Genomic DNA, 13,696 nt, shown 5'->3' with positions numbered 1-13,696 from the left:
GATTCACAACTTGGGGGATTTAATTCAGAATGGATCCCCCACAAATTGGGAGGGATGACTGTATTTTCCTGCCTGAAAGACATTGCACTAGATTGCTCTTATGTCCTTGAAATGTTTATTTCCCTTTTATGCCACCTTTCTCCCACAAAGGGACTTTAGGTGGTTCACAAATTTAAAACATTTTTAAAACACATTACAATTAAAAAAACAACAATTAAAAACATGAAATAAAAATAATTTAAAATTACATACTTTAATAAAATACCAAGTTAAATAAAAACAATATAAAATTACATCCATTAAAAACTACAATACCCTCCTCCATATAACAAACACCTTATAGGAAAGCCATCCTAAGGTTATATATTAAAAGCCTATAATTCTGTCTTCTGTTTGTTGTTGTTGTGTACCTTCAACTCAACACAGGGTGACCCTGTCATGAGGATTTCTAGGCAAGTGTTGTTCAGAGGAGATTTGCCATTGCCTTCCCCAGAGGTTGAAAGCATGTAATTTACCCAAGGTCATCCAGTAGGTTTCATGGCCGAGCTGGGAATTGAATCCTGGTCTCTAGAGTTGTAGTCCAAAACTCAAACCACTATGCCACACTCTCTTCTGTACCTGCATGCTCTACACTTTTCATGCATACTATGTAGGTTTGCCAGAGTGAAAACTGGAGAAGGCTCCTGTCCCTTTAATGACTGTAGAAGTGGATATCTCAACAGGTGTTGCCTTTGCAGGGGCATTTGCAGGTACAAGGCAACAATCATGACCTGCTGAAATTCCCCCTTCTACACAGCCAGGAGTCATCTCCAGTTTTCACTCTGGCAACTCTCATATTATTTTATCTGTCTAGAGTTTATTATAAAATAGGGTGATTCCCCCCCCCCCACCACTCCAAGCTCTGTGTAGTTGTCACCTTTTTAAAAAGCAGCTGATTTTTCAAGCTTGCAAGTTATACCAGGGCAGGATTATGAAGGATCTGTCTCAGCTAGGCCAGCGAGTTTTGTAACCAGTTGCAGGTTGAACAAAGAACTGAAGGACAAGCTTGAAGGACTGCTCTGTGCTGGAGTTGCTGAAAGTCTCCACTGTGTGCCAGTAACAGGTGGCGTGCGGTAGTGTGCCAGGCTGCAGTTTCCCGTAAGCAAATGTTGAATTAATGCAGCATTTTCAGAATGGGGGGTGAGTGGCTGGGTTGAAAGCACAATGCCTTGGATTAGTATTTTGACAAGCAGCTAGCCAGCTTCCTTCCTTCCTTCCTTCCTTCCTTCCTTCCTTCCTTCCTTCCTTCCAAGTCATCCCCAATTTCCTTGGGTAGGGTATGGGGAATTTAGAGGATGATCATTGGAGGAATGGTGCACAGCAGCTGAAGGATCTGGCATTCTCTGTGGAATGGAGGAATTTTTTCAGAGAGACTGTTGTTTAGCTCTCCTTCTCTTCTCTGATTTGGTTTGGAAACTAAGGTGCTGAACGGATGGAGGGGGAAAGCCAGCTTACTTCCAGGGTTTCCTGATGAGCGAGGAGAACCCGCTGGCTGTACCACTGGCTCCCACAACAGGCAGAGCTCCTATGGGCAGTCCACACCTATGAGCAGTCCTCCTGCAAGGATGGACCAGCCAAAATATAGCAGCTGCAGGTACAAGTTGTGCCATGCCATTACAGTCATCCCTCCACATTTGCGACTTTGAGTTTTGCGCATTTGATTATTCACGGATTTGATTAATATGTTGTCTCTAGGAGGCTCAAGTTCCTCCAGCACCAGTCTGTCAGAGGTTGACCATAGAGCTGCAACCTAAGACCTAGAGATTCCCAGAGAAAACACTTCTCTAGGCATTTGTAGGGCCTCCAGCACAATTCTGTAGTAAACCTCTGGTAGGTACTGGCCATAGAGTTGCAGTGGAGGACCTAGAGATTCCTAGATAGGTGTTCTCTTAAATTTTAAAAAAAGTTTTTTATTATTTGTGGTTTTTCCACTTTCTTGGGGGCCATGTGCCCCTAACTCCAGCATCGCCATGGATCAATGCTGTGTAATTTGGGGTTTTGTATTTTGTCATGGCAGCAGAGCTGTCTGACAGAGAAAGCTAAATGTCTCACAAAACTACAAATCCCAGAATACTATAGCGCTTAAGCATGGTAGTTAAAGTAGTGCCAAACTGCATTAATTTTGCAGCATAGATGCAGCCTTAAAAATGTTTTTTGTTCAAATGCAACTTGGGGGATTTAATTCAGGAAAGTATAAGCACAATACTTTCACCCAGTTCTTGTTATTTAGGTTTAAGAAAGGTATGTTCCTGAAGAAAGCTGTTTTCCAAGCCTCAAAAAGTTGTTGGGCATTTTTTTGTTTCTGGTTTTGTTTTGCCTACAGCTCCCAGAAACCTCCAGCTAGAGTTGGATGAGGGATTCTGGACATTGTATTTCCTTCATCAGAAAAAAAAATAAACAAAAGCAGTCAAACAAACAAAAATCTGTTTTGAAATTCAGGTTTAAGCTTACTTCATTATAAGGTCCTCCAGATGTGGGACTGAAAGTCCCAGTATCCCTAACCAACATAGGTAGGGATGCCATATCCCGGTGGCCCCCGGGACAAACCCGCTTTTGGGGGGCCCCTGTCTGCCCTGGCCCGGTTCCCCCCCCCCCCCAATTCCGGCCTTTGTCCCGGGCCCAGCCTCCGGAACGGGCGCGCTCACGCGGCCGCTAACGCGGCTGGCCGGCCACCCACCTCCTCTTCCTCCTCCTCCTCCTCCATGGCCACACCGCGCCACCCTCCGCCTCCACCGCTCCTCCATCTCCTCCCCCCAGCGCAGCTGCTGAGCAGCCCATGGTGCTTGCCTGGGCCACGGCTGGCAGCAGCGCACGCTCGCGCGCGGGGCTTAAGGGGCAGCGCTCACCTCCTAAGCCTTCTGGCTAATGGCAGATGAGCAGGGGCTGGCCTAGTTTCCAGCCCCAGTCTGCCATTGGCCAGTGTCAGGAGCCTTGGAGGAGGAGGCGGAGGCAAAGGAGGAGGAGGCAAAGGAGGTGGCGGCGGCAGCAAAGGAGTAAGAGGAGGAGGAGGAGGAGGCAAAGGAGGAGGAAGAGGAGGCAAAGGAGGCGGTGGTGGCGGCGGCAAAGGAGTAAGAGGAGGAGGAGGAGGCAAAGGAGGAGGATAGGCCTCTGGGCCAGGGGGAGGAAAAAGTTTTTTTTTTAAATATATACAACCCAGCCTTGGTTTTTTATTTTATTTTATTTTTGTTATTAAATAACAAAGTGTCCTCCATTTTGACCATGTCTAAGAAACATGCATTTATATTAACATTTTTTAAAAATCATTATTTTTTTACGTGTCCTCCATTTTAAAAAAATGTGTCCTACATTTGTAAATCTTGTCCTACATTTGTCCCGGTTTGGAGCTCCTGACTTATGGCAACCCTAAGCATAGGCAATGGTGAAGAGTGCTGGTACTTGTGTTGTTGTTGCTGCTATTGTTGCCTTTATTTTCTCAAGGACTCAAGATGGCTTACACATTAAAATGATTACAATATTGTTAATAACATATAAAAAGTCAATGTTAGAATTTAGCTGTCATCAATACCAAAGCAATGTATGATAAATATTTAAATTATAAAAAAGCAATTGAAAAGAGACTGTGACTTGCCCAAGGTCACCCACTGATCTCCCAAACTCCTAATCTACTACTGAAATCATTATACAGTATCGACTGCTGATTGTGGGATACTGGGAGATATAGTCCACAAAGTAACTCTTTCAAGCTCTGTTTAGGAATGGACTAAAAGTTAAACATCCATCACTTAGGGTAATGTTCAGAGACCTAGTATGCAAAGAGATCTTGTAGCATCTTTGAAACTTAATTATACAAAAGAAGTTGTAGCATAAGCTTTTGTAGACTTGGGAGTTTATCACACTGGGGCTAATTTCAGCATTAAAGAGAGATGAAAGCACATTGGAAGCATCCCACAAATAAAGCAGAAATGGTAAGTAATTGAGCAAATGTTTATCACACGCAATTATGCAAATAAAATGATATCAGAAATATGTTGTCGCTGAAATCCCAAAAGATGTGCGTTAATACTTTGATTCCCTCGGGAAAAAGTGGAATATAAATAATTTATATTATTTGTGTTGTTGTTGTTGTTGTTATTTGTGGCCACTTTAATGGCAGGTTTTGTGCGATGTATGAAATCATTTTGTGTAATTACGCAGTTTCTCCAGGATATTCACGGGAGAACTCCCCATCTCCTTCGTGTGATAAATTCCTTGGTCTAATTTGGATCTGAGGAAGTATGCCAAGCCTGGGAAAGCTTGTGCTACAACTTCTTTCATCGGTGCTGCAAGATCCCTTTGCATACTTACAGTAATGTTATATGCAAGAATGAAAACCTGAGGGAGGACATGGAGGATTGGTCTACTAAATAAAAATGTGTCTGCTGTTTCCTTGGTGCACAAGTTAAGTATTCTGTGGGGTGAGCCAGGCTGATGATGTGCTACTCTCTTTCCCCCCAGGAGACTACATTAAAACCCAGCAAGCCACGAACGCATGTGTAAATTGGACATGAATGAAATGAGAAGGCAATGTGCAGCTGATGACGCAGGGACACTGGCAATCATTTCCAGAGGTTCTGTGTCTTTTCACTGTGTTACCTTTTCACAGCATTCCACAAATTACGCTGTAATCTTAATTTTGCTTTCTGATGGCTGCAGTGCACCACAAAACCAAAGCCTCCCTGACAAATTAATCTGTGGTGAAGTGAGGTGCTTTCCCTTTTTCCTCCCATTGCCCACAAACAACTAACAGGATATTCCAACAGGTTTTGCAAATGCAAAAGAAGGAAGGAAAGGGAGAAATCCTTGCACACTGACCATGATAATTAAAATGATTGTTTGACAAAAGCACCCTGCTTTTATGGCTGTTGTTACAAGCAGAATTTTCTCAAGGACAAATCTTTGGCCTTTATGGCTGAGAGCGCACTGGAAATGTACAGTATCTTTCTCATATTTGCATTATTTACAAATACAAAAGGAGAACATAGTAGAGGTAAAGCTACCCTTGAAAGTAGATAGCAAAGCCACTGATCCTGTATTAATTTCTCAAAGAAGGTGACTGTATCCTATGTGTTAGCCAAGTTGCAGCTGCCAGTTCAGTCTGCCAGGGACTGCTCCAAACTTTCTCTCCTTCCTTGCTTCCTTTCCTCAGCTGGAAGGTGGCTCACTCTCAAAGCCCAAAGCAATATCACATTCCTCAAATGGGAGGTTGCCAGTTATCAGGACCAGAGAACTGTCATTTTCCATTGATGGAATAACAGTCATCCTTGACTATCAGCAAGCCATCAGCTTAATAGAGGATGGTTTCCAAACATTTAGGAGCACCAGGTTCTTTGCAGCTTTTCATTTCCTTTAAAAAAAACTTGTATTGCATTCCATTTGGCAAGGAATTATAATCCCTTGCAATCACTGACATGTTTCTGTGTACAACTAAACTGAAGATGGGATATGAAATCCTCACACCTGAATGTTATTCTGACAAAGAGCTATTCAACAGTGGAATGTGTGGCCTTGGATTGTACTGGAGTCTCCTTCTTTGAAGGTTTTACAACTGAGCCTGGATGGGCACCTCTGATTGTGTGTTCCTGCATGGCATTCCAGATTTGTATCATTCTCATAGAATCATAGAGTTGGAAGAGACCCAAATGTCCATCCAGTCCAACTTCATTTTGTCATGTAGGAAGACACAGTCAGAGGTGGCTGTCCCATCTCTGTTTAAAACCCTCCAAAGGAGACTCCAGAATACTCCAAGGGAACATTCCACTATCAAACAGCTCTTACTGTCAGGAAGTTCTGCCTAATGTGGAGGTACAATCTCTTTTCCTGTCATTTGCGTCCATTGTTCCGGGGCCTATTCTCTGGAACTACAGAAAACAAGCTTGCTCCATCCTCAATATGACATCCCTTCAAATATTTAAACAGAGCTGTTATATCACTCCTTAACTTTCTCTTCCCCAGGCTAAACGTACCCAGCTCCCTCAGCTATTCCTCACAAGGCATGGTTTCTAGACGTTTCACCATTTTGGTTGCCCTCCTCTGGATATGCTTCAGCTTGTCAACTTCCTTCTTGAATTGTGATGCCCAGAACTGAACACAGTATTTCAAGTGAGGTCTGACCAAAGTAGAACAGAGTAGTACTATTGCTTTCCTCGATCTAGACCAGTGGTCCCCAAACTGTGTCCTTTAAGAGATTTGGACTTCAGCTCCCAGAAGCCTCAGCCATATTGACCACTAACCTGGGATTTTGGGAGCTGAAGTCCAAAATCCCTTAAAGAGCACAGTTTGGGGGACCACTGACCTAGACAGTATACTCCTGTTGTTGGATCATATTGGCTTTTTTAGCTGCCGCATCAGACTGTTGACTCTTGTTCAGCTTGTGGTCTACTAAGACTTCTAATCCCTTGCACATGTGGTGTTGTCAAACCGACTGTCATCCATCCTATATCAGTGCATTTCTGTTAGGCAAAGTTCTGGTGCTCCTGTGATTAGGATCCCTGAATTCCTGACATGGCATTTCTGAAAAAAGTATTCCACAAGCAGTTACACAACCTGGTGCAAACTTTTGCTGTCAACATGTGAGTGTCTGGAAAGTTCCCAGGCATACAGTGATGTTCAAGGCTGCAGCTCACATGTCCATCCCCAATTTGGTCCTACATGTAAACAAACAGTCAAACATCTACATAGGCCAATGATTCCCAATCTGTGTTCCAGGGAACCCTTAGGGCTCTGTGTGCGATTCCCAGGTGCTCCGCGGCCACTCCAGGAAGATAAAAGAAATAAACATTGAATGAAAGTAAAGAATAAGAAACAAAAAGTAACACTACTCCTAAACACCACTAACTTTAAGACATAGGATAGCCCTCTTAAGGGCTCTGCCATAGAAATTTATTCTCCGCAAGTCAAAAAGGTTGGGAGAGGCGGGGAATATAAATAAACTATTTTAAAAAAGGCTTAGGCCCAGTCTATTGTTAGATTCTTTGTTCACAAATGAGTCTGCCTTACCCCTGTTCAATTTATGATCAACAATAATCCTAAAGTCCTTTCATATGTACAGCTGCTTAAGCCAAGTTATCCCCCATTTTTGAAGTGTGCATTTGGTTTTTATGGCATAAATGTAGAATTTGTATTTCTCTCAGCTGAATACCATGCTGTTAGTTTCAGTACAATTTTCTAGTTTATCAAAGCCCTTTTGAATTTTGTTCCTGTCTTCCAATGTGTTAGCTATGTGTTCAGTCTTTAAAGACTACTTCCTTCATGGATATGTTTCCAATCTGCCAATTGAGCTGTGGGGATTTTCGGTTTGTGTTTTTCCTCTGGGGCATTTCCTTTTACTTCACAATCTGTTAGGCACTATCCTTGCATTCTCTCATATTCTAGTGACTGATAGAAATTAGAGATTTCTTTTTCCCGTTTCCATGGTCCATGTTTAGCCCGGACATCACAGGTTCAGGCAGAGTTAATGTTTGCTAGTGTTTATAAAAATGTTGCTTAGTGCTTAAATTTCTAAGCATATGGTCACCCACCCACCACCCACCTCTACTCAGAGTATATTCTGGGCTGGTTACAATTTGGGCTTGCGTGTTAGTGTGGAAATAGAGGATTTTTAAAGCATCAAATTGCATTTTCAACCAGCATAATTCTTTTTAATTTGCATAATTTTGGTTCTGCACCTCAGGTAGGAAGGCAGTAGGGATTTTTATGTAGGTGTGGATAGATTTTTGGTTCATTGTATCTTGGGACTATAAAGTCCATGATCCCTATTAAAGATACAGAATTGTGGTTCATGCTAGGTGGCCAGGATGAATTTGATGTATTAAATTACTGCTTGCTATGAAATATTGTTTAGGCAAAGTGATGCCTTGGCGGGTAGGGTCAGTTGCTCACAGTATCTCATCAACTACTGCTCCAACCACTAAAAATGGTTGTATCTTTCACACTTCACTGTTTTCCATGGCCTCAAAAGATAATACAATAGCATCAAAAATCCACAAAAGAGCAATACCTTTATTGGACTAACCAAAGTGCACAAAATACATGCTACAAGATTTCAAAACTCCACTGGCTTCTTCATCAGGCAAAGGCATTAAAAATCATACAGGAGAAAGAAACAAAATGACGATGTCAGGCCTACATTTTGTCGAGGTGTTGTTATTGCTGTTTTCTTTTAAGATGCTACAGAGGGATATCTATGTAGGCTGGGTCCATTCCTCCCTTTTGGCCATGGAGAGTCCTGGGAGACAAATAGTAATGTCCAGGAAATAACATTTAAACTCCATTAGCAACCCAAAAAGAAACTTTCTTGGAGACCCAGGCTGTCTTTTGGCTGTCCCTCAGATGCATGGAGGCAAGGAAGTAGACCAAGTTTACGAAACCTCAGGCTACAGCTTTTTGTGGGTTTTTTGGGCTCTGTGGCCATGTTCTAGAAGAGTTTATTCCTGACATTTCACCAGCATCTGTGGCTGGCATCTTCCGAGAATGCTGGCATTAGCAACTTAAGTCATTCGCAGCTTAATGGTGACCCTAAGACCATATCATGGGGTTTTCTTGGCAAGATTTATTCAGGTTTTTTTTGGGGGGGGGTTGCAATTGCCATCCTCTGAAGCTGAGAGAGCATGACTTGCCCAAACAGTAAGGGCTGTTCGACAGTGGAACACACTCCTTCCTCGGAGTATAGTGGAGTCTCCTTCCTTGGAGGTCTTTAAGCAGAGGCTGGATGGCCATCTATTGGGGATGCTTTGATTGGATTTCCTGCATGGCAGAATGGGGTTGGACTGGATGGCCCTTGCGGTCTCTTTCAACTCTATGATTCTATGATTGAAACTCACACAGTGGGTTTACATGGCCAAATGGGGATTCAGACCCTGGTCTCCAGAGTCATAGTCCAATGCTCAAACCACTATACCATGCTGACTTTCTGTACCTTCAAGCTTGCTATCAGGTTATTTTTGAGCTGGCAAGCTATTCCTTTGCAGGCAAGAAGGGGGGACACGGGAAAATTTTGCCTCTCTTACATGACAAGGTTCTGGCATGTACTGCGAATGGATCTATTTATGTCCATGAACAATAGGGACAGACGCTGAAGGAGAAAATTCCTTTTCCAGCAACCATGGGGGCCTCTCCAAAAGAATGTGTGCATTCCTCTGTTTTCCTCTCTTGGCAGAAGGGTAGCTCAGGAGAGGAAACCAGCAAAGAAAGAGTAGCAGGGGTAGGGTTGCCATCCTTCTCTTCCACAAAACTGGGACAAAAGTATGCAAGACAGGATCGGAGTGGTTTATTAAAAAAAAAAGCCTGCCTGTAAAAAGCCCCCCCCCCCCCCCCCGTTTTGATATTTAAACTTTGCATACAGGCGGCTCCCCAAATCCATGGATTCAATAGTCATGGCTTCAGAATATTCCAAAAATATACACTTTGATTTTGCTATTTTATATAAGGCCTATGCAAGTCTATATAATGGGACTTGAGCACCCATGGATTTTGGTATCCATGGGGGGGAGGGGGAATCTGAAACCAAACCCCAGTGGATACACCATGGTCCCATTGTATTTCAAGTTGTGGTTTGTTTATATATTGCCATCAATTTACATTCTGGGATTTGTAGATTTTTGCTTCAACTGGCCCAGCTGATGGGGACATTTTTCAAATCCTTGTCTGGGATTTTCCTGGTTTCCCAGGACAAATTGTAAGCAGGGAGCAACAACAACAACAATGAAAAAGGTCCTGCATAGACACAACTTAAGAAAATTGCCTATATCGTGTATGTTTTGTGGACTAGAAATCCCAGAATCCTTGCAGTCACTTGCCATGCTGGCTGGAAGATTCTGGGAGCAAAGTAACCTTTTCAAGCTCAGTGCGTAGAGCTGGCTGCTTTTGGGAGGAAATGTGAGTTGGCGGTGAGTTGCTTTTCATCTTGGGAGCCAGCATGGCATAATGGTTTGAGTGTTGGGCAATGATTCTGGAGACCAGGGTTCAATTCCTTGCTCGCTGGGCCATGAAACTCACTGGATGACCTTGGACAAGTTACACTCTCTCAGCCTCAGGGGACAGCAATAGCAAGCCTCCTCTGAACAAATCTTGGCAAGAAAACCCCATGATAGCCTCACCTTAGGGTCTCTGTAAGATGGAAACGACTTAAGCCATAGAACAAGAACAACACCCTCCTAGATTCCTTCCTTGTACTATGGAAAAAGACAGGTTTAGGAAAAGGGACAAGCTGCAGGGGTAGTGGCTAAGTCTCCCCCCTCCTTTTCTTTTGTCATTTCTGTTGTTGTTGTTGTATGCCTCCAAGTCATTATTGACTTATAGTGACTCCAAGGCATACCTAGGGTTTTCTTGGCATGTTTCTTCAGCTGGGGGCTGCCATTGCCATCCTCTGAGGCTGAGAGAGTGTGATTTGCCCAAGGTCACCCAGTAGGTTTTTATGTTTGAGGAGGGAATCGAACCCTGATTTCCAGAATCTTAGTCCAACACTGAAACCACTACACTGTGCTGCCTCTCACCTTTCTCCAGCCCTGGAACTCAAGGTGGCTTATGGAAATGAATGCACATACAGTTAAAAGCACATACAAAGGCATAGAATTAAAACCTTTTATTTGTTGGTCTGTACTTCCAAGTCATTTTTGACTTGCAGCGCCCCTGCCATGAGCCTGTTGATGTTTACTAGGCAAGGTTTATTCAGGGGGGGTTGCCTTTGTCTTCCTCTTGGACAGAGAAAGTGTAAGTTGCCCAAGGTAATCCAGTGGGTTTTCCATGTCCAAGTGGGTATTTGAACCCAGGTCTCCCAGAGTTCTGTCCCAGCATTTAAACCATTACACCACATCAGATATAGAGCACCAACTGTACACGTCTGGGGCTCTGAGATTTTTCTGTGATGGGTTTAGTGAATACATAAGCACAGACATAGACATATATAATTTCCCTCAAACTGTGAAAAGAAACAGAATGAGCTGGGATCCAACCACTCCCTTGCTTGGCATTTGTTTAATGCTGAGATTGCTGGCACTTGCTTCAAAGTCTCTGGGTCTCAGCTGTTTTAAATTCAGCACAGACCTCACCCAGTTGTCTATTATATCAGACCATGCGTTGAAACAGGATGGGAAAGTCCATCTTTTTGACCTTAAACATTGCCTTGTCTGTAATCAGACTAAAGATCCATCAGTAGTGTAGGGATCTCCCTCCTTCAGCTCTCTACCGCATTTGTCAGTTACACTGTAATCCCAACTGGTTTTGGTTGTCCACAATTTAGAAACTGCACTTTTTGAATTGCAGCTCCCAGTATCCCCCAGCCAAGCTCCATTCTTCTGTTTACTAAGTACCAGTAAGTCATAGGCTAGAAGATCTATCATAGGCTTAGAATTTGGAAGAAACATAGTACAGTAGGCCCTTGGTATCCGCTATGGTTTGGTTCCAGGACCCCTTGTAGATACCTAAAGCCATGGATATTCAAGTCCCATTAAATACAATGGCATAGTGAAATGGTGTCCCTTACGTAAAATGACAAAATCAAGCTTTGCTTTTTGGAATGTATATAATTTAAAAAAAAATTCAAGCCATGGATACTTGAATCCATGGATAAAAACAACAACAACATGATACCTCCTGAACTGCCATGACTCTGTGCTATCAAATTCAGGGAATTGTAGTTTTGTGAGTTATCCTCCCCTGTTAGAGAGCTCTGCTGCTACAACAAACTACAGATCCCAGGATTCCATAGCATGGACCCAGTTACAGTGGTCTCAATACTGTGTTTTTTCTGCAGTGCAGATACTGCCCTAAATCATAGGATTACAGCATTTGGAAGGAACCAAAGGGCACTTAATCTAACTTCTCATGTCTATCTGACCACCAGTGTCCCTGCTTTCCCCCCTCCCATATAATCAGTCTTCATTGACTAGCATAACACTTCAAGCTGAGAACAGGTCCAGAGAAATCCCTAAGATGGGGTGACCAAAGATCCTCCTTTTTCAGGAGGTGCCCTACATTTCAACCTTCTGTCCAGGAGGAATTCCAAAATGCCCTCCATTTTGAGCATGACTAAGACTCCCATTGAGTAGCACCACCTTTGCTGTTCCCCTTTGAGAAATGTGTTTACTTGGCAGCCTGTCCTCTCCGCAAATAGGGGGATAGGATGGATGCTTCTAAAGCTTTTTGTTTTTAGGAGGAGGAGCAGCAGACAAATCTCGCACCCAGAACTGGGGGCATATTGGTTTTGTGGAGGGGAAAAGGGCAGCAAACTGTATTTAGGAAATGGGCTGCTTGAGTGAATGTGGAATGTGTGAATGTGGAAAGGGTTTTCCACTTAACTTCAGCACAATGGACAAATGAAAGGAATAATTTAAATGTAGATTCAGTCAAGGGTTTATTGCTAGTAAAGTACAATTTTAAGCTTTTGACTTACTCACAGTTCTATAAGTATACTGCAAGCCAACAAGGCATATTAACAGAGTTCATCAGAAAAATACAGTTGTGTGGCATAGTGGTTTGAGGGTTGGACTATGACTCTGGAGACTAGGGTTCGATTCCCTGTTTGGCCATGAAACCCACTGGGTGGCCTTGGGGAAGTCACATACTCTCAGCCTCAGGGGAAGGCAATGGCAAACCTCTTCTAAACAAATCTTGCCAAGAAAACCCCATGATAGGTTTGCCCTAGGGTTGCCAGAAATTGGAAACTACTTGAAGGCACACAACCATCTGTTGGGGATGCTTTGAATGAGATTTCTTGCATGGCAGGGGGTTGGACTGGATGGCCCTTGCAGTCTCTTCCAACTCTACGATTCTATGATTCTATAATAAAGTACAGTATCTATAATACAGCTGTAAATGAACCAGATGAAATGGAGTTATATGACTGTTTTAGCTTTTATTTTGTAACAGCCTAGATTTTACTTGAATGTCCTACATTTTGTGATACCTTGTCCTCCTCTGCAGGTATGACATTGAGTCACCCTGCCTTAGGATTCATGCAGCAGACAGGTTCCCAGGTGGTTCATACTGACAGTAATGGCAGCATACGCATAACCTCCAACATAACCTGCAAAGGGAACTGTTCTGAAACTTCAGTCAGTCCAAAATGTTGTGGCCAGAATCCCAGCAGGCCAGTCTCAGGGAGCATATATCTCCTTTTTTGAAATGGCTTCACTGGCTACCAGTTTGTTTCGGGACACAATTCAAAGTTTCAGTCATGACCTGCGTGTGTATTTACAGCGGGGGATTGGTATCTGCTGGGATTTGCTTCCAGGACCCCCACCACCCCTCCTCAAGTCCCATTAAATACAGTGGCAGAGTGAAATGGTGCCCTTTGTATAAAATGGTAAAATAAAATGTTGCTTTTGGGAATTTATATATTTTTGGAATATTTTCAAACTGTGGATAGTTGAATCCCTAGGTAAGGAATACACAGAGATGGATGGCTGAAAGATTGTATTTGTGCCAGTCAACTGGGTTTTCTTAGACAAGGAAGACTCAGAGGTGGTTGTAGCAGTTCTTTCCTCTTATACAGACTCTGTATCAGTTTGCATTCAGTGGTGGTCTCCCATCCAAGTACAAACCAGGGCTGACACTGCTTAGTTTCCAAGATGAGATGGGATCTGGTGCCTTTAGGGTATGCATTTTTTGTAAATGCTTTTGGTTTATTGTTCTGGAAGCCACTTCGGTCCCGTCCTGGGAA

At 43.1% G+C, this 13,696-nt stretch overlaps 1 protein-coding gene across 2 annotated transcripts in view; it reads left to right on the top strand.

The window, feature by feature from the left end:
* Positions 1–13,696, top strand: part of SAMD4A (sterile alpha motif domain containing 4A) — a 145,853-nt gene that overhangs the window by 23,776 nt on the left and 108,381 nt on the right. The window lies entirely within an intron of this gene.

The sequence above is a fragment of the Sceloporus occidentalis genome, unplaced genomic scaffold, assembly GCF_023333645.1.
Source record: "Sceloporus occidentalis isolate IW3139 unplaced genomic scaffold, rSceOcc1.0.p SCAF_4, whole genome shotgun sequence".
Lineage (NCBI taxonomy): Eukaryota > Metazoa > Chordata > Lepidosauria > Squamata > Phrynosomatidae > Sceloporus > Sceloporus occidentalis.
This window is presented reverse-complemented; position numbering and strand designations above follow the sequence as displayed.